Source organism: Protopterus annectens, chromosome 6.part1 (assembly GCF_019279795.1).
Source record: "Protopterus annectens isolate FY-2018-M chromosome 6.part1, PAN1.0, whole genome shotgun sequence".
NCBI classification, from domain to species: Eukaryota; Metazoa; Chordata; order Ceratodontiformes; family Protopteridae; genus Protopterus; species Protopterus annectens.
This window is the reverse complement of record NC_056738.1, coordinates 579418443-579441105: the sequence shown is the minus strand read 5'-3', so window position 1 is coordinate 579441105 and position 22663 is coordinate 579418443.

Genomic DNA, 22663 nt, shown 5'->3' with positions numbered 1-22663 from the left:
GTGCATTAAAGCAGTAGGTTTTCACTGATGTCCTCAATATAGTCACACCACATCTAATACCCTGCAGTGTACATTTCCTCAGCAACACTTAGATAATTATATATGTGATCTATATAGTTGTACACTGATGTTGCACAGTATATATTTAATACAGTAACAAATGTCACTTAAGAAATGAGACATAAAACCTATATACATGTCTGCTACATATGGTCATGCAGTGTGCCATCCATTAGAGGGCAGTGTAGGCAGTGACAGTATTAATGAGTGCATCCATTGTGCACATCAACATGCAGTGATACAGCACAGGAAATGTACAGCAAGGCTGAGGCATACCGTATAATGTTTTCAAAATGTAAGTAACCATGACCTCACATATAGTGTGCCCATTGTAATGCATTGCACAAGGCTACCTTATACAGTTATGATAACAATGTCAGTGTAACTATGCAAAAAACATTAACACTGATATAAACACATATTAGGCACATTGTGTTTAGACTGCTTATTACAACATGCACAATATACTTTTCCTTGTAAATAATTTATTTATTTTAAATGAATAAACAGATAATAACATTAAATTAATAAAGAAGTAGATAACATAAAGAAAAGGCTTAAGAAAACAAAAAACAAAATTCATCAGCCAAATCACCATTTACAAAGGGTGCCTATTATATAAATAACAACTAATACATTTCCAGTAATTGACAGTTCAGCTATTATTTGTTTAACAGTTCCTTTAGTTTCTTTCAAGATTTGTATGTGGATATAAATCTAGTAGTCCTTGAATTGGGTGTCACAGTGGTGCAGTGGTTAACATTGTCACCTCACAGCAAGAGGTTCTCTGGTTTGATTCTCAGCTCGGGTGCCTTCTGTGTGGAGTTTGCATGTTCTACCTGTGTTTGTGTGGGTTTTCTCCGGGTACTCCGGTTTCCTCCCACATTCCAAAGACATGCATCTGGAGCATTTCTCCCCGGGCCGCCACTGAAAACAGGCTCTGTGGAACCTAGTCGGACATTCCCGGTCAACAAATGTTAAATAAAAAAAATAAAATAAAATTTGATGGTCATTAGTTCCAAATGACATACTTAATTCATAATGTTTTTAAAATTCTTCGAAAGAAGGAGAAGAACCACTTTTCCAATTTCTTGTTATGACTTTTCTTGCAGTTGATAGAATGTTCCACAAAACTGTGTATTTCAGTTTCATAACACAGTTAGGTACAGGAGCATTAAATAAACCAATGATATGGTTAAAAATAAGTTATCAAAGAAAAAAAGGCTGTAAAAAATATTAATTTCCTCCCAATAAGTTTTAAGCATGACACAATCAAAAAAACATGTGCTGCCAATCAGCTTTGAGATCTAGTTTACATCTCCATCAAACTGTTTTAGTCCCGGACATCAGTTCAGTTCTATAAGGAGTAAAAAAAAATGATCTACGTAGAAACTTCCAAGAGAAAATTCTCCATTTAAGAGAGATAGTAGTCTGCTTAGAAGATAATAAAGTGAGCTTTTTATGTCCCTCTTGTGGAGAATCATTATTTATTTGTTTAAAATTGGACTAATAGCTTTCTTTAATATATTCCAAATCTGTTCTTATCACTTTATATAGTTTTGATAAAAGTCCTTTATCAGATAGTTTCTGTTGTACTAAGAAGAGAGGTAATAAATCAATTAATTTGCAAATAGAATTTCTTGTTTTTGGTTGCATACAATTAAGTCTATTTTTCATAACTTGTCTGCAGTTTTGCACATGCAACCACATATCTTTATCCAGTTTAAACATTTTTAATATATATTGGTGAGTAGCCAATGATCCTTTATTCATCAATTGAAACCAATACACTAAATTATTCTCTTTAAAGGTACTCACGATTTGTGATTTTTAAGTTGAAATATTATTTTGAGTAAAAGCTATTGGAAAAAACAAAAAAAAAGATTATCTAGCTAAAAATCTTATAATGTGTTCAATCATTATCTCTTGCTCCCCCTAAAAGTTGCATAAAATATTTTAATTCTCTAATTTTAAAGCTTCTATGGCACCCAAATAAACATATAATAGTTTTTATCCATCACACAAGACATTGGTTTCTAGGGGGTATTGGTTTGCAAGGTCTGGAATTGTACTCTGTATCCTGTATTATTAAAACAATTGCTCTCTAGACTAATAATTCTTATTTTGCTAAATGGAAAGATGCCCAAGATAGCCTATGTTCTCAAATAAATTGTTCCATATTCTGAAAGTCTTGCTTATTTTTAAATAATTCTCTGTTTTGGTTATTAAAATACTACTTCTTTAATAATGTAATTCTAAATATGAATTCTTCTTATATTACTATTATAATTAATACTTTTAAGAAATTGTATTTACAGAAGTCCAATGTACAAAGCTCAGTATACTTTTGACATACAAGTACCATGCATCTCTATTAATCATGGTAGCACTGTCTGAGGTGTTTTTCACACTCCTGAAACACCTCACCTCTCTATGTACTGTGAGACAATACAAAGAGACAGTACAAAGGTAATATATTTTACTAGCATAGGATTTCAAAATATGAGCAATGTATATGACACTTATGCACAGCAGCTGTAGAATGCAGAGGTGGATCTGTGCAGGGGTATGATGGATAGGTCCAGGGCACCAACAGGAGATATATGTGCTGACCATGTACATCCACATCTATGGGGTGCCCTCTCCAGGGAGTTAACTGGCACAATTCACAGTATGCATAAAGGATGGAATGCTCCATGAGTGAGACCAATGTGATGATGCAGGTGGTCTCAGCAAGAGTGTTGCAAGAGTGTTGCAGATTTTTCACTATTCCATTACAGAAAAAGGCTCTCAGCTATTAGCGATCTGCTTCCTGTGATACAGGGTTTGATTCTCTCAGCCTTCATTTGTCTACTGTGTGACTTTGAGCAAGTCACTTAGCTAGAGTCCTTTGGGGAAATTGAGCTAGGTTTATCAATGGTTTCCTTGACCAGCCCAGTCTCATTTGTTGTCATGGTGTCCCATAGTGCCTTCAACACTGGATGGAGCAGGCATGGATGTGGTGACATTATGGGACCTAGTATTCTCCATCTCTTTTTGTATTGCTCTTCCACACTTGAGGTGGAGGTGAACTGGCCAGAAGACAAGCAGTGGCCATGACTGTTGATTGCAGAGGGACATCTGTTGCACACAAACTTTCTACATTGGCTTTCCTGTATGTGACATAACTGGGTCAGGCCATTCTGAAGGTCATCACAGAGAATACAGGCCATCCAGACCAGGTCAGCAATGGTTACACTGCTCTCTGTCTGTCCCTGTATAACAGCACTTTACAAATTCTCAATAATGACAATACAGACTCTCAGATCAAGAGAGGAACGTTATCCACTGGTGTTGCTGGCCCTCAGTTGGGTTATCCTGGTCACTTTTCTCATCAATGGAGATGGCAGAAACCAAGGATGACTCTGCCACTGGAGAATATAGTGCTTCTTGGGCATATGAATCACCTATATCCCATTCAACAGAGATCTGAGTCAAGAGAGAGGGCCAATTATGTTTAAGGATCAGCTGACCATTAAAAAATTGTTTGCCCTTGTTTCCTCAGTTATATATGTATAAAAACACAAAATCATATCTCTCAGTATGATTGCTATATACTTCCAAAATTGCTGTTATGTTTGGCTGGAATGTATCACTTTTCTTCTGATTTATTTTGCTAAATTATTATTCCAATGTCTTTATTCTAAACTTCACAAAGTCACAATAGAAATTCTGTAAATTAACTTTCCATTTCTTTTAACCAATTTCTTGACATTCTTTTTCATGTTATAGCTAATATTGTCTAAAAAGGAGTAATTATTATCATTTACAATTGCTGTTGTTTGAATATTATATAAAATCATATTTTATAAGCTTAACAATGCTTGCATTTTCTCCCAATAATTTCTAATTTCTGTACATTCATTAAAAATATGTCCCAAAAATGCGTATGCATTTTCTTTACATCTCTAAAATCTACAACCCTTTTTTATTTAATTTAATTTAATTTTATTTATTTATTTTTATTGCAACTCTTAGGTATTCTGTTGGGATATAAGATGGTCTGTTTAAAAAATGTCCTTGCATATATTGCTCAAAATAATGAGGTTGTAATACACTTAAGAGATGTGCTTCCCTTCAAATTAAATTCCATTTTCCATTCTTAAGTATTTGAGTGTAGTAATTATCTACTAAACTTATTTTGTCTTTTGGCTTTTCCCGGTTTGGGGTCGCCACAGTGGAACTCCAGTCCGCTAATGATTGGCAGTGGATTTTTATGGTGCAGAGTTGCCATCCCGATGCCCAATCTTCAAAGAAGGCACACCCATTCACACACACACCTACATGCATGTCTTTAAACATGAACTATGTTCTCTTATCATTTTGATATATGTTAGATAATTCAGATTTATTATTACCAACTATATACATTTTCTCATTTACATATGCTAATAATTTTGTGTTTTTTTTTAAGGTGGATTTTGAAAAGGATTGTGTTCCCTTAAATATATTATATTGTGCCTTGTGCAGTTAACCAACTTCCCTTTGATGCATTACATTCTTCTAACAGTTACTCCTTCCATACAATTATACCTAAGAACTTATTTTCTTTCACACAAACTATTATGTTCCTATTTGCTGTTTCTAATAAATATATATTCAGTACAAACAGAAATATATTGAATGACTATTTTTAGTGAAATTTATTTGTATACACCATTTTAATAGATGTTATTGTATTTTTTAACATTTGAATTATACTGAAAATAATTTGAAGTTAATAACCAAAACATTCTGAATATCAGTTCTTTATTTAATTTAGTTATTTTTGGCTTTATTATATTATGCAGTGGTAAGGCCAGTCTGGTGGCACAGATGGATAAAGCACTGACTACATCCCAGCTGCCTTGGGATTGATTAGTGTCGCAGGTAACTGATGGAGCAAGACGGAAGGATGGACTTGTCCATCCTGGGGCCAGAGTGCTCAATAGTGATGCTCCATGTGAGGTGGCATAGACCAAAAAGGGTGCTTGCACTCGAATGTAATCAATTAACATGTGGGTTGTTAAAGGGAAAGTGGGTATGGAATATAAAATAAAAAAACCTTCACCAGATAGAAGCACAGATGGCCAAGTCCCCAGAATGTCATTAAGATCCATGACTGACTTCAGCAACACCAGAGTAAGTCTGGGAGCAGAAGGATTGCTGGTACACCCAGCATGGATGTGATGCACTGGAAGGGCTGGTCCAGTAAAATGGGGTCTGAAGGGACAAAAAAAAAAAAAAAAAAAAAACACTACAAAGCTGTAAATGTAGTTGTTTTTCACGTTAGCCTTATTTTCATCCTTGTTCAGTCAATATATAACAGCTTAATAAAATGAAGGTATAACATAGCTTTCCATATTCAAAATTCTTAGACATATATTATTCCATGTTTTAATATGCTTTGATATGGTATCCATGGCTTCTTAGGATGCCACAAGAAGGTTTACCTTATTCTTTTTTTCTTAATCTGAGCTTTGGGGGTTTAACAACCCAAACACAAGTCCAAAAAAGAAATAAACAACTCACTTCAGAGAAGCATTTAGTTGCTGGAGAATTTTTGCAAGTAACTAATCAGTTATTACAAAGGGTCTATTCTCAGGCTTCTTTGGGGAAAGCTAAGTACAGATTGTTATGTGGTAGGGAGAGACTGGTTAATGCCCATTCAGATAGAACCAGACTTTTAAGTGAAGAGACGTCAAGAAATAAAATATTTTTGTTACTTAATTTTCTCCCTTTTTGCCATGATGAAGAGAATATTGGATAATTTGTGGCCTGTGGTTTGTTTTGATGATATTTTGGGGAAATTATTTCTTGAGAGGGTGACTTTCTTTTATGGTAAATATCCTATTTTAAAGGAAATTTTGAGTTATAAATCTAGTCTAGAGGGTAGTCACAATGCAGGTATGTTCAAATGTGGGAGATGTAAGATTTGTGCAAGAGTGAAGAACATTTCAGGTACCAAAATTAATGGCAGAAGATATCTTGCCACTGATTATTTCAACTATTCTTCATGTGGGGTGATTTATTTAATGGGGTGAGGGTGCATCCCCACTCTACTGTACATAGGACAGACTAAAAGAATAGCAAAGGTTTGAATATTAGAACATTTGGGGGACATTAGAAATCAAAGTTTGGTAAGCCTTATTGCTGCCCATTTCCACAGACTACATGAGGGCCTTAATGATAGATTATTTTTCGTGTGTTGGCCAAACCTCATTAAAAGGATGGAGGTAATTTTGGACAGAAATTACTGGAATTGGAAAGCAGATTCATATTAACTTATAGAACACGTACAACCAGGGAACTGAATTTAAAAATAAATTTAAACATTTGACATGTTAATGTTGCATATTTATATTATGGGTTTTTATTAATACTTGGAATTCTATAAGTTTTTAGCATTGTAAATATGTTGGCACTTTAAGGGTGTTTAATTCATTGAGTAATTATTTAATTGCTCACACTAATTTATGGGTGCATAAACATGGCTGTATTTTGTGTGTTAAAACATTCCATTGAAGGGGTTGAACCGAGTACCAGAACACCATTAAAACATTTTGTAGCGTTTCAGTGGCTCCCGTTTTGTTTATTTCTTTGGGGGTTTAAAGCTGTTGTTTGAATAAAATATAATAGTATAATTGAATAGAATTTTAATCAATAAAAATCTGCCAAGTTTTTGTTCCTCTGTCAGTTATTTGATTTAAACTCTATCACTAAACCCCTGAGTACAATATTCTGCTTTCCTTTTTCAACTTGCAAAAGGCACACAAAGTAGCAAATAGAGATTAAATAGATTAACTCTGCTGTATGTCTTTATTGTTATTTGGTAACTAAGCTAGTATTCCCGGTTAAATTACTTGTTAGCAAGGCTTGCATCTTCATTTCAGTTAATTGTTTTCTAGACAATTGCATCCGTTCATGCTAAGAAAATGTCTGTGATTGCTCCCCCACTTTAATAGTTTATCTATTGTTAACTAATTTAGTTTAGGCTAGGAATGAATGTGGATGTCCACAACTAATAACTGGGTATTTTAATCCATAATTAGTAATGCATATCATTTTAAATGCGCCTATTTACCAATACCTATGCTAAAATTGCCTGCATAGACTGATTGTTGCCTGCTATTGTGATTGGTTATCTCTGAACATTTCACTCTACTCCCACCCCCAATTCCCCAGCCAGCACCCACACATTTACATTTATTTCCTCTTAACTCCTCCTGTAATTTAGTACATATTACCCACCCAAAAACCATCCTCCAATTCCTATCTTCTGTTACTTCCTTCTGCAGCCCATTCCACAGACTAAAAACTTTCTTCATAGACATTATCATCTCACTTTTTTCAAGTATGAACTCCTGGTTACCACCTTTATCCATCCATTCACAGACACACACACCCACACTTGTAGATTATAAAATATAGACATATATGTATATACACACACACACACACACACACACACACACACACACACACACACACACACACACACACACACACATATATAAATGCATACCAATACCACAAAAGCACTATCTATTTAGATACTCATATAACTACTTACAGCTACTACTTTGGGCTACTATCTTTCTCATGAATACACATATTTTTGTCTCCTCCCTCATCTATACACTACTCACTTCTTTACCTTCCTTTGCCTACAAACTCATGCCACACAGCTTTCTGCACACAATCTAACCACTCTCCACTACCTTAACTATCTATATACCAGCCTGCAAGCATCTGACCACCCTTCACTGCACCTCTTTCTCTCCAGTTCTCATGCCACTCCTTATATTAATATACCACACAGTCATCATCTTATCAAACCTCCACCTTCTTCTACCCATCATCTAAACTCTCACCATCTCATCTAAAAATGGCAGTAAGTCAGTTTATACTGTTTTGTACACTCGCTATACTAGATCACTTCACTAAATACTATAATATTCCCACATCATATCCCAACTCCATCACAAATACATATACATTACATCAATAAAACCTCTTTCTTTCCCTGTCTCTTTCTCTGTCCTCTGTACCAATGTACATGCTCAGATTTGTTCTCTTATACAGATATTAAAATTAAGAAAAACACTTTAGCAGCAGTCCTGAAAGTCAGACACAAATGTCTCCATACCTCTACTAAGCCCACCTCCATCATGAAACTTAGTGAAGATATTAACTCTAACCCTGGACCCACCCATCAAATACCCACAATAGCCAACCCATTACTTTCCAATAATTCCAACACAATTTTCCCAACAGGTAATGAATTTAACCTCATTCTTTTCAACATTAACCTCAAACGTATCTGCAACAAAATTCATGACATCCACACATCTAGATTTGTACTCCACAGACATTGTAATCACCACTGAAACCTGGCTAAAGCAAGAAATAACTGACAATGAAATTATTTCCCCAGGTTTTAGCATACTCAGAATGGACAAAAAATCTTAAAAGAGCAGGTGATATTGCTATTATTTATAAAAAAAAAAAAAAAAAACAACTTAAAACAAACTCCAGCCCAACTAAATATCCAAAAAAAGTCTGGGGCTGGCTACTCCCTTGCTTACCAGGTCCCTAATAAGACTCCCCAATGGCACAACTATAGGGTCCAGGTCTCAGCCTAACTGGGCAAGCTAGAACCTCCAGTACCCTGTCTGTCCAACCATGGCTTCGTGTCCCTGCCAAGTTGCTGACACAACACGCACACACTTTGTGATAAGTATTTATACAACTTCACAGACTCTCCTGGGAAAGGCTGGTACAGATTCTCCAGCTGTGCCGCTTTACCCAGACTATACGGTAGTAATTACTGCCACCACCCAGTTAATAATATCAACTACTAAAAGGCCCTTAAAAGGGTGTCCAATTATTACTGTGCAATATTATTATCCAATGGTAGTATGACTAACAGTCAAGGCTTACGTTAGAGTGGCCTATTACAATAACCTCAATAAATATGCAATGTACTCTAGAGCTTATCTCTACACAAACCAGCCACAGGTAGAAGGTTTTAAAAATATTTAATAATAAATAATTAAAACACAAGGCAAAACTACTACACCACAGGATATCTAATAGTTCAGAGATCCCACAGAAACTTAAAATAATACAGTAGGACAGGTCTGATTTCAAAGAAAAATTTCTAATTAATCTTTACTAGCTTTAACTATTTTATTTTTATTTATTTATTTTATTTTTTTATTTTACATTTGTTAACTGGGCTAGTCTAACTGGATACATGCCCATTTTCAGTAGAGGCCCGGGGAGAAAAGCTCCAGGAAAACATGCAAAATTAATAGAGGTTATGACAGAAACAATGTAAAAACAGCAACTGTTACATAAGAACATTATAAAAAACATTTTTTAGAAAAACATAATTATAATACTTAATGTAAATAGTAACATAATCAAAAATCTGTAAAGGGTACTATACTAAAGAAGGTACAATATATATGTAAACATTGATTTATATTCCTAAAGAAAATCACAGTGCTAAAAACCTACATGTGAGCATAAGCAGAGTGCTGGTAAGTTGGTTATCAAGATCAAAATGCTTCCAGTCTCTTGTGAGAAATAGTATTTTAAACATTACTAACAACCATGTCTCTGGGTCCTCCCCAGATTACATCATTTTTGACACTTAGGTTTTCCCAGTATTCATATTGCATCATCCGACACCTGCTCTGAGTTCCCAGGCTAATAGAAACTCCATTTACATTATTTAGCAAGCTAACATTTGCACAGGAGAATACAACAATAAAAGGCATTTCACATATACACTCTAGCAGAAACCAAAGCAATAAAGCACCTTCCACATGTGCACTCTAACAATTATTCCTTAAGTTAAGATAATCGGAAGAATGTGTTCAGCTAGCCGCTCTGGCACCATTTTTTTAGATAATTGTACTTTCAAAGACATTTGAAATGCTTGGCTTGGTTTTCCATAAAGTAGATTGCAATGTTGCAACAATCTTGAAGTTCACATTTTACAGTGTTTTTTTTTTTTTTGCACTCAAAAAAACATGCCTGTATTTTACATATATTTACAAATACCAGAATTATAATATCAAATTCTATTTGACTAGGCTGGCAGCCTTCACCCATCTCTCCCCAATCATCACATCTCTTCCACCCAGGGAACTCAAGCAAGTTTTTCAAGTGCCCCTTGAAAAACATCGCTTGAGAGTGTCAGGTTTATCCAGGTGTGCCTCACCCCATTTCCTGTCTTGAGAGCCCATCTGCATTGGCATTGCTACTCCCCACTGCAGTGCTGCACTGACATATCATATGCTTGCAACCCCAGACTCCATTTTAGCAACTTGGCATTTTGCTGACTGGCTCTGTTTAACCATGGTAGAGGGTTGTGATCTCTCATCACAGTGAATTTTCTCCCATAAAGATAAGGCTGAAGTTTTTGTAGTGCCCACACTATGGCTTGACATTCCTTTTCTACTGCTGCATAGCATTCCTCCCTGGGTTGGAGCCTACAACTCAGATAAACCACTGGGTGCTCTTGTCCCTCTGAAGAAATCTGGCTAAGTCCAGACCCCACCTCATAGTTTGAAACATTCACCTGCACAACAAATTCTTTGCTGTAGTCTGGACAGGCTAACACAGGGGGTCCTCCCAAAGCTTCCTTAAGCTTCTGAAATGCCTGCTCCCATGCTGGGGTCCACACTACCTTATCTGGCCTGTTCTTCCTTGTCAGGTCTGTGAGGGGAGCAGCTATTGTACTATAATTGGGAACAAACTTTCTGTCCCCAAGAATGCTCCCACCTGCTTTTTGGTAACGGCTGCAGGCCATGCCTTAATAGCTTCACTTTGGCATGTTCTGGCCTTATCTTACCACTCCCCACTTTATGTCCTAGGTAGGAGACCTCTGCCATACCCACCTGACATTTGCTCGGCTTAATGGTCAACCCTGCCCTCTGTAGTCTGCCCAGCACCTTTCTGACATGCTGAAGGTGCTCTTGCCAGGAATGGCTGTAGATAGCAATATCATCCATGTAAGCAAGGGAAAACCCTCCTGCTCCTGCTAAGATATGATCTACCCAATTCTGGAAAGTTGCTGGGGCATTCTTCATCCCAAAGGGCATCTTTGTGAACTCATACAAGCCAAAAGTAGTCACAATGCCTGACTTCTCTCTAGTACTGGGAGTCAAGGGCACCTGCCAGTAACCCTTGGAAAGATCAATGGTTGTAAGATACTTAATCGCACCCAGCTGCTCTAGGGCCTCATCTGTCCTAGGCATGGGGTAAGCATCTGACTCTGTGTGACTATTTAATTTCCTGTAATCCACACAGAACCTAGTGCTGCCATCCTTCTTTGGCACCAGTACCACTGGTGAGGTCCAGGTATTGTTGGACTCTTGAATCACCCCTAGTTCCAACATCTCCTGTACCTCCTCCCTCAGAGTCTGTTTGACTCTCTCAGGCACCCTATAAGGCCTTTGGGGTTCTGTATCCACCTGGTGCTGCACCAGGTGGGTGTTCCCTGGTTTCCCGGTGAACATGCCGCCAAACTCTTGCAACACTGCTCGGATTTCTCGAACCTGGGTAGGAGATAGCTGCTGGGACATTGCTACCCCTTCCACTGAGGTGTCAGCCCAAGCCTCACTGAGGAGATCAGTCACAAGATCTCTCTCAGACTCTTCCTGCAATCTACTGCACATGCTCAGCACATGGGCCTCCCTATCATGGTAAGGTTTCATCATGTTAACATGATACAATTTGTGCTCCTGCCATCTGCCTAGCAATTCCACCATGTAGTTAGCATCACTTACCTTTCTTACAACTTTGTAGGGTCCCTACCAAGCTGCTTGCAACTTATTGTGTCTGCCAGGAATGAGAACCATCACCTGCTGCCCTACAGCATACTCTCTAGCTCAAGCATTCCTGTCATACCACACCTTTTTCTGTTGTTGGGCTTCTGCCAGGTTCTCCTGGGTCAGGCCCATGAGTTCCCTGAGCCTTGTCCTGAGGTTCAGGACATATGCCACAACAGACTCCTTGTGAGACTTACGCTCAGCTTCCCACTCCTCTCAAATTAAATCTAGTGGTCCCCTCACCCTATGCCCATACAGCAACTCAAAGGGTGAAAAACCTGTGGATTCCTGGGGAACCTCTCTGTAAGCAAACAACAGATGGGGCAAATATCTGTCCCCCTCTCTCTTAATCTGAACTGCAAATGCCCATAGCATGGACTTGATTGTAGAGTTTAACCTCTCAACAAGACCATTAGTCTGGGGATGGTAGGGGGTGGTCTTCATGTGCTTCACCCCACAGGACTTCTACAGACAAGCCAGCAGGTCTGACATAAAATTGGCACCTATGTCAGAAAGTATTTCCTTTGGGAAACCTACCCTGCTGAAAATCTCTAGCAAAGCATATGCCACCTTCTCTGCCTCGATGGAGGACAAAGCCACTGCCTCAGGGTATCATGTAGCATAATCTACAATCACTAGGATATACTTTTTCCCTGTGGAACTTGGGGTACTCAGAAGACCCACAATATCCATAGCTACCCACTGAAATGGCTCCTCAATCACAGGCAAAGGCATCAAAGCAGCTCTCACCTTGTCTCCTGCCTTGCCTACCTTTTGGCACTTCTCACAGGTCCTGCAGTACCCTGTTACATCTCTGGAAATTCCAGGCCAATAGATGTTATGCATAACATGCACCTTGATATGTTTTATGCCCATATGACCTGCAAAGGGAATATCATGGGCTATGGCTAGAAGTGCCAGACAGTAAGCTCTAGGCACTACCAACTGCTGTACTCTCTCACCTTCTAGCCCTCCCTCAAGGGTCCACTCTCTGTACAGTAACCCTTTATTCAAGTATACAGATCCCCCCTTCCCTTGAGAATCAGGTGCCTCCCTAGCTACCTGCCTCAGGCCTTGCAATGTAGGGTCTGAGAGCTGAGCCTGTCTCAAGTCTCTCCTGGTAACCCTTCCCAATTCCACTTCCACAGGAAGTCTGGCATCCTCTGACAGTGGTGCCTCACTGTCAGCCTGGGTACTACTACTCCCCTCTACCTTTGCAGTTACCCTGTCCAAGGGAACACCAGTACCCAGAAGCAGCTGTGTCTCACATTCAGTCTCACTGCTACAGTGTAGCTCACTCCCTGAAGTAACCACCTCAGCAGTTCTGGCAGCAAGTATGCAGTCTGTCTGGGTCTCCCCCAGGCTACCAGACCCACATGCTTGTCTCCTAGCCTCACTGCATGTAACTGCATAAGTACATAGTACAGCCTAATCCAAATCCTTCCCTCTCAGGACATCTGCAGGCTGGTAGTTCCATACCCCTGATGTCTCAAGACAACCCACTATTGGCATTTTGTCTTTACCACTTACTGGCTACCTCACCTTTGGTTCCCCACCCTGCCTCTGTGGCCATCTGTATGCCACATGGTGCCACTGGTTGCATTCAAAATATTTAACCCTAGCTCCTGGATGTGTACCTGGACTAGTGGCTTCCCCTGCTACTTGCAGATTCTGTTGGGGCAGTCTGTGCTGCCCATCATGGGTTCCTTTAGTCCCATGAGCAGTACTGGGGGGTTCCTTTTCTTTTTCAGGGCTGCCCTGCTTGCTAGGTATAGGTCTCCCTTCTTTCCCAACTCCTCTGAAGTAGCACACTGTCTATCAGCTAAGCAGATCCTCATGTCCTCAGACAAAGTGCTAAGGGCTTGTTCCCTTACCAAAAGGTCTGCCAGCCCTTCAAAAGTGGTGACCTGACATCCACTCACCCAGCCATGAAAATAAGTGCTCAGTTCAGCAACATATTCACATACATTTTCATCTGCCTTGTGTCTATGCTCACGAAACTTTCCTATACATTTCAGGTGTTATCTTAAAACATTCTAATAAATGTCTTTTTACAGCAGTATAATCAAAACAGTCAGTGTCATGCATTTTTGCAAAAGAAGTTACAGCTTTACCATGGAGTAAGGGGGTCAGGAACCATATCCAGAGCCCTTGGTCAACTTCATACTGTTTACATACCCGCGCAATCATATGAATGAAGCTATCAAAATTATCCCCCTCTTTAAACTGTGGAAAAAAATGCACTGACCTTTTGTGCTTCTGGAGTCCGGTTACTCTCTTCTTCATTACCTCCATGACTCTGGCGAAGAGTCAGCATTTCTCTCTCATGCTTTCTCTGCCATTCCTGTTCTTCAGATTCCGGGCTACTCATTCTCAAGACTGCTTTCAGTTCCATATGCCTGGCCTCCTAATCAAGTCTCTTTAGCTCCAGCTGGATTTTTAAGTCCTCTGCAGAAAGGTTGAGCTGTCCATTCTCTGGGATACTGTATCTCCACTGTCAGCCTGACTGTTCTCCAGGCTGCTGTTTTCTGATGCAGCTGTAACCAAGGCTGCAATCAGGTCTGCTTTAGTCAGGTTTCCATGCACTAGTCCCCAGCCTGGCTCATCTCCACCAGCTGGCTCCTTGTCAGCTTTCCATACTCTTCAGCTGACGTGCTGCCTGCTCACCCTGACTAACCCTAAGCTAACAAAAGAAATAAAACAATTGTGATCTGAACTCTGAGTATATACTGTGTGGCTGTTTTAGAGTACAAAACACTTTTAGAGATCACTGTACATAAGCTACAAGAATTCGCTCTACCCACTCCACTACAAGCCAATTAGTATGTGAAGTAGACCCCACCACTGCCAAACACTTGTAATGATCATGCCCTGGCCCAGAAATCAAGGAGCCTCAATCCTCACCACTAACACCAGGGAGGTCATCTCATAGAAGAGGAAAGGATAACTAATACACACAGTAAAGTACAATTTCCCTTAAGTGCACACAGAGATCACTGTCAGTCTGGGGCTGGCTGCTCCCTTGCTCTCCAGGTCCACAATAAGACTCCCCACTGGCACAGCTATAGGGTCCAGGTCTCAGCCTAACTGGGCAAGCTAGAACCTCCATTACCCTCTCTGTCCAACCAGTGCTTTGTGTCCCTGCTAAGTAGCTGACACAACACACACACACTTTGAGATAAGTATTTATACAACTTCACAGACTCTCCTGGGAAAGGCTGGTACTGATTCTCCAGCTGTGTCCCTTTACCCAGACTATAGAGTAGTAATTACTACCACCACCCAGTTAATAATATCAGCTACTAAAAGGCCCTGAAAAGGGTGTCCAATTATTACTGTGCAATATTATTATCCAATGGTAGTATGACTAACAGTCAAGGCTTTCTTTAGAGTGGCTTATTACAATAACAGCTATAAATATGCAATGTACTCTAGAGCTTATCTCTACACAAACCAGCCACAGGTAGAAGGTTTTAAAAATATTTAATAATAAATAATTAAAACATAAGACAAAACTACTACACCACAGAGATATCTAAGAGTTCAGAGATCACTGTTCAAAAAAATCACTGCTCAAACCATAAGAGTCTGTGCGTGAAACAAGAAGAGATATATAACAAACAACACGTACAGGCTCACCACGGAGAAAGGAGGCACGTACCAAATAAAGTCCAGTAGCGAAACTTTTATTCCTTGAAAAACGAGTACAAGATATAATGTTTCTAATAGCCATACTGTCATTAGTATAAGTTGTTATAAAGCGTAACCTATCTGCAGATGGTGGATAATGTGCATGGGTATTAACATGTACATGAGAGATCTTAGATGTAATGGAAACTGGTTCTTTACCTAGTAGTTGCATCTTAATGGTTTGAACCAATCTATTATCATAGCCTCTCTCAATGAATAATCTTTCCATTTCATCAAATTCGTGTAATAAACTAGAGTCATCACTGCAAATTCTAGAGAGTCTTATAAAATGTTTTTTGACTATTCCTCGGAAAACATGCCGGGGATGCATACTGTCATAAGTGAGGATAGCATTCTTCCAGCATGATTTTCTATGGAGAGTAGACAACATCTTACCATTTTTAATAGATAAAGTTACATCCAAAAAGTTAACTTTCTCATAAGATGTTTCCATAGTAAACCTCAGGAAGTTAGTAGTACTTTCTAAATAACATAAGAAAGAACTAAATTCATCTATAGTTCCATCCCAAGTGACCAGGACATCGTCCACAAATCTCTTATATACTAACACCTTACTGAACAATTCATGGGTAAAAAGAAACTCTTTTTCCCAATGGTAAACCACCAAGTTTGCATATGTATTAGCGCAGGGTGTGCCCATGACCACACCCCACTTTTGTAAATATAACAGTCCTTTAAATGAAAATACATTATAGGACAATACCAATTCCAGCAGTTGACAGATAAGAATCTCTTTGTTACGGCTAATACTTGGAAAACTATGTAGCAGTTCTCATATAGCCTGGATGCCCTCATCATTCGGGATGGATGTGAAAAGATTTTGGACATCTAAAGTCACCATAAGGTGCGTACCTTTACAAAATTCAATATCTATAGCATCAAAGAAGTCCAATAGCTGATAGGTATCTTTCAATACAGTAGGCACTTCCTGTAGAAGTGGTTTGAGAGTCTTCTCAAGAAAAATAGAAATGTTTTCAGTTGCTCATCTATCACCTGAGACAATGGGTAGTAGGGGAGGAGGATGAATACCTTTATGCATTTTAGGCAGACCCTTAATAACCGGAATCTGCGGATGTTCGCAGTAGAAATAGTCATAAGTCTCTTTGGAGATTTGTTGACACATCAACATGTCATATAATGACTCATTAATTTCTTTATGTATTAATTTAAGTGTATGACTATCAATTCCTAAATAGGTATTATTATCATTAAGCATTCCCTGCATCAATATATCATATTCATCAGTATCTAATAGAACAATTCCCCCTCCCTTATCAGCTGGTCTAATGGTAAGGGAGGATTCACTAGATAATTTCGTTAAGGAACAACTCTCCTCTCTATTCATGTTGAAATAAGAACATTTTCTTTTACCATTATAAAAATAATCATAAAAGCTGCGTTCACAAAGTTTAACAAAACAATCTACATGTGGGGGTAATGGAGGTGTAAAGGTGCTCTTAAGTTTGCAAAGGCTAGAATCATATGAAGAATTGGTCTTCTCCAATCCCCTATCATGGAAATATAGCTTAAGTGCAATAGTTCGCCCAAACATTCTTAAATCTGTTAATGTATCATATAAAGAACTACCTTGTGAAGGCACAAAATTAAGTCCTCTGTCCAAAAGACTGGCATCAGATGAAGTTAAGGTGTGCCGAGATAAATTAAAAAATAAATGTGTCAAAGTCTCTGACGTCTTCTTTGTTGTTGGTTCTCTCCTGAGAACTTGTGTTTTCTTCGATCCCAGCTTCTTGAACGATCCCACTGGAAAGTGTTCTTTCTGACTGGAAAAGGTAAAAAATTAGCTGAGTCAGTGGTGCCATATTTCCGTATAGCACCAGCAGCATTGGATCTGTGATGGTTCTGGTTCGCTTCTTGATTAGGTAAAGGTGTAGATGCAGAAGCACCAGTGGCAATGGACTGCATAGTTTCTGGGGGGGGGGGTAACAAAATCCTCAGTAGAAATACGATCAGAGGTAGCAACTTCTGTATGAAATGGGGCTGAGATGGCCATGTCAGTAGCAGTAAGCATAATATCTGTAGGACCAGACTGTCGAGCTGGTCCTGGACCTGAGGGAAGGATGGTGGTGCCTGTCAGCCAAACAAAGACACTCCCTGTAGAGAAGTCACGATGATCCCGCTGTAGTTTCCTGTGCTTAGTTAGTTATAGTCTTTCACCATAGGCATGAACTTGTGTGTAAATAACATCTAATTTATTAAGACATGATTCAAAATTAAAACGATCACGAATCTCCTTGTTTAACTTAGTAACTTGCAATAGTAAATCATTCTCTATGGGAGAGAAATGATCTATAATCAGTTGTATATATTTAAAACTTGCATCTAGGTTAATCTGCTGCCATTTTTTTCAGCAAAAGAGGATCACTGTCTCCATAGGTAGGCATGCAGAGCACCCACATGCCTCTAGGAACTAAACGAAAGTGCATACATGCCTCCATGTGTTTACGCTGCCAAACTAGGCGTTGTAGCCTAAAAAGATCATTCTCCAACCATTTAGTTAGAGTATTAAAATGTTCAACATTTTCAATATCATTAACTGCATGTGTTTCCATAGGCGCTTGCAAATCCAGGCTCAATAAAGGGTTATTACATCGACTAGTAATGCTAGTCCATTTTGCATCACTAGCCCTTGGCTCCGGATTGTAATCAAGTTCCAAATTAACATTAGCCATTCCGTGTGGCAGAACAGTGAAGAAAAGTGAGAATAACTGTTCAAAAAAATCACTGCTCAAACCATAAGAGTCTGTGCGTGAAACAAGAAGAGATATATAACAAACAACACGTACAGGCTCACCACGGAGAAAGGAGGCACATACCAAACAAAGTCCAGTAGCAAAACTTTTATTCCTTGAAAAACGAGTACAAGATATAATGTTTCTAATAGCCATACTGTCATTAGTATAAGTTGTTATAAAGCGTAACCTATCTGCAGATGGTGGATAATGTGCATGGGTATTAACATGTACATGAGAGATCTTAGATGTAACGGAAACTGGTTCTTTACCTAGTAGTTGCATCTTAATGATTCGAACCAATCTATTATCATAGCCTCTCTCAATGAATAATCTTTCCATTTCATCAAATTCGTGTAATAAACTAGAGTCATCACTGCAAATTCTAGAGAGTCTTATAAATTGGCTTTTGACTATTCCTCGGAAAACATGCCGGGGATGCATACTGTCATAAGTGAGGATAGCATTCTTCCAGCATGATTTTCTATGGAGAGTAGAAAACATCTTACCATTTTTAATAGATAAAAAAACAGACTCTCCTGGGAAAGGCTGGTACTGATTCTCCAGCTGTGTCCCTTTACCCAGACTATAGAGTAGTAATTACTACCACCACCCAGTTAATAATATCAGCTACTAAAAGGCCCTGAAAAGGGTGTCCAATTATTACTGTGCAATATTATTATCCAATGGTAGTATGACTAACAGTCAAGGCTTACTTTAGAGTGGCCTATTACAATAACAGCTATAAATATTCAATGTACTCTAGAACTTATCTCTACACAAACCAGCCACAAGTAGAAGGTTTTAAAAATATTTAATAATAAATAATTAAAACATAAGACAAAACTACTACACCACAGAGATATCTAAGAGTTCAGAGATCACACAGAAACTTAAAATAATACAGTAGGACAGGTCTGATTTCAAAGAAGAATACCTAATTAATCTTTACTAGCTTTAACGTTTCCTACAAGAAATCACAGTGCTAAAAACTTACATGTGAATATAAGCAGAGTGCTGGTAAGTTGGATATCAAGATCAAAATGCTTCCAGTCTCTTGTGAGAAATAGTATTTTAAACATTACTAACAAACATGTCTCTGGGTCCTCCCAAAATTACATAATTTTTGACACTTAGGTTTTCCCAGTATTCATATTGCATCATCTGACACCTGCTCTGAGTTCCCAGGGTAATACAAACTCCATTTACATTATTTAGCAAGCTAACACCTGCACAGCAGAATACAACAATAAAAGGCATTTCACATATACACTCTAACAGAAACCAAAGCAATAAAGCACCTTCCACATGTACACTCTAACAATTATTCCTTAAGTTAAGACAATAGGAAGAATGTGTTCATCTAGCCGCTCTGGCACCATTTTTTAGATAATTGTATTTTCAAAGACATTTGAAATGCTTGGCTTGGTTTTCCTTATAGCAGATGGCAATGTTGCAACAATCTTGAAGTTCACATTTTGCAGTGGTTTTTTTTTTTTTTTACACTCAAGAAAACATGCCTGTATTTTACATTTATTTACAAATGCCAGAATTATATATCAAATTCTATTTGACTAGGCTGGCAGCCTTCGCCCATATCTCCCCAATCGTCACAATGACAAAGGAGACCAAACATTTCATGCTGCAAAGAGATGAAACACGGAAAGAATGATATAAGAATAAAATACCACATGCCTACCAAATCTTTGATATCTCAAAACCAAGATCCTTGTTAAATCTGACAATAAATCTTACTACAGTAATCTTTAAAAAAAAAAAAGGCATCAAAGTAACCCCAAGCTTTTTTGGTCGTCTCTAAATAACTATCACAACCGGGCCATACCACTACACCCTGTCCTTCTATTTCAAACAACAAACAGTCCACTGACACTGAGTTCAATACTCATTTTATCCAATCAGTTCTATCACTAATCAATGACCACCTCACTCCACTCCTCCAACTTCCATCTGTTCTTGAAAGCAACACACTGTCTTTTAGTTTTCAGCCCATCCCAATATCAACCTTAAAAAATTAGTAGCCAAAATAAAAGCAATATCCTCAGCTACTGATAACCTTTCCACTGAGCTCCTCAAAATAGGTGCAGAAGCACTATCCTCCCCTGTAATCATCCTAGTCAACCGATCAATAACTGAAAACTCTGTCCCATCCACCTGGAAAAATTCCATTAATGTACCCCTTCACAAAGGAAATACTTCAACAGAGTTAACAAATGGGTCTATATTATATGCTCTAAATTTTAAAACTTTGGTGCTCATATGATCGACACCATATGAGCAAAGTTTTAAAATATCAAACATATAATAAAAATAAACAAAAACAAAAAAACCTACCTGAATGCTTTGAGCAGGGGGGCAATCTCCCCTGCACCCCCCACATAAATATACCAACTCCGAGATTGCACTACAGTGAAGTAAAGGGAAATATTCCCTACGGCGATCTCCGTTGAAACTTGCAAGCTTTCTAAAGTTCGCTCATATGGTGTCGACCATATGAGACTCAAACTTTTGAAAGTTCATGCTTCTGATATAGACCCTTAACAAACTAAAGACCTATTGCTATCCTATCACCTCTCTCTAAAATCCTCGAAAAATTTATTCACTCTCACGTTATGAAACATATAACCAAGCACAACCTCCTGTCCAATATCCAGCACAGTTTCAGGCTCAACCACCATACTACTACTGCCCTACTCAAATTCACCAACATTGTAAACCAATACAGAAAAGACAGCAACTTTGTTTCATCACTTTTCCTTGACCTGTCCAAAGCATTTGACACAATGTCCCACCAAAAGTTCCTCTTTGAACTTGTAACACTAGATCTTACCTATCCCTCCCTCTCCTGGTTTTACAGTTATTTATACAAGCATCAGCAGGCAACTAAATGGCAACAAAACCTTTTAGCATTTGAACTGATCTGTGATGGTGTTCCCCAAGGGTCAGTACGTGACCCCCTTCTATTTAATATTTTCATAAATAAAATTCATATTGCTACAGCACTTGCCACTCTTGTACAATATGCTGATGATTCAGCCCTTAGCTGCTCTGCCCCATCCATAACAAAATTACAGGAAAACCCTCAAAAATCATTCACTGACATTAAAATATGGCTACAAAATTCTAACTTGCTGCTATTGCCAAAAATATGCTACATCACCTTATCCAGAAACACACATTTCATATTACCTAAATTAGTAACATAATTATAGAAACCATAAGCCACTCTAAACTACTTGGAGTCATAATAGATAGACGCCAACCTCAAATGTGATCACCACATGCTTCATTCCATCAAGAAAATTCAGCAAAACTCGGCTCTCTCTATAGGGCCTAACACTACCTGACAGAACAAGCAAAGATTACCTTAACAGCAACATACATCCTTCCTTCTCTATTATATTCCTTCCATTTTCTTACAAATATCAACACTATGTATAAAACTAACCTAGCCTCCTGCTAGTAGAAAATAGTTATATTTGCAACCAGACAACTAACCAACCTTATAAAACACACCATTGTCTTGTATTACAATAATTAAACTTGCTTGAACTCCCAAACCCATTGACATAGTCACAAGTAATCAGTGCCCACAACCTAGTGTACTCTGCAGACAAATACCCAGCATTACAAAATACTCTACCATACTATTCACCAACTAGAGACCTTCACTCTAGCAATAAACGTTTACTCTGTAGCAGTAAGAAATTCAACACTGCTAGAAACTGTCTACTCTTACTGTGTCAAAACTCTGGAAAGAAGTCCCACACAGTTAAAACAGATATAAGACTCAGTTTTAAAACTTTGCTTAAACAGCACTTATGCCAAAGATGGCTTTCACCTTTCTGCTCTCCTGGCTAGTTTTACTCAGGTTATTTTTCTCCAGCTGTAATAGACATGTTGTTTCTCAGTATTTTTATACCTAAACGCTCCTCCTCATACTGCACTTATTTCCTAAACTTGTACTTTTCCTCCTTCTCTCACACCCCATCCCTTCTATTCTCACACCCCACCCCTCCTTCTCTTATACCCCACCCCTCCGTCTCTCACACCCCCTCCTTCCTTCTCTCATACTACAGCCCTTCTCCTCTCACACCCTACCTATCCATCTCTCACACCCCATTACTAACTAAAATTCCTCCTCTGTCCATTTATCTTCCTGCTCATTTCCATAAATTTGCCTTTCATATCTCTATTACCAGTTTTTGTCCATCTGAAAATTATAACTAAACTCAAAAACATCCCAGTTTAATCTTTTGC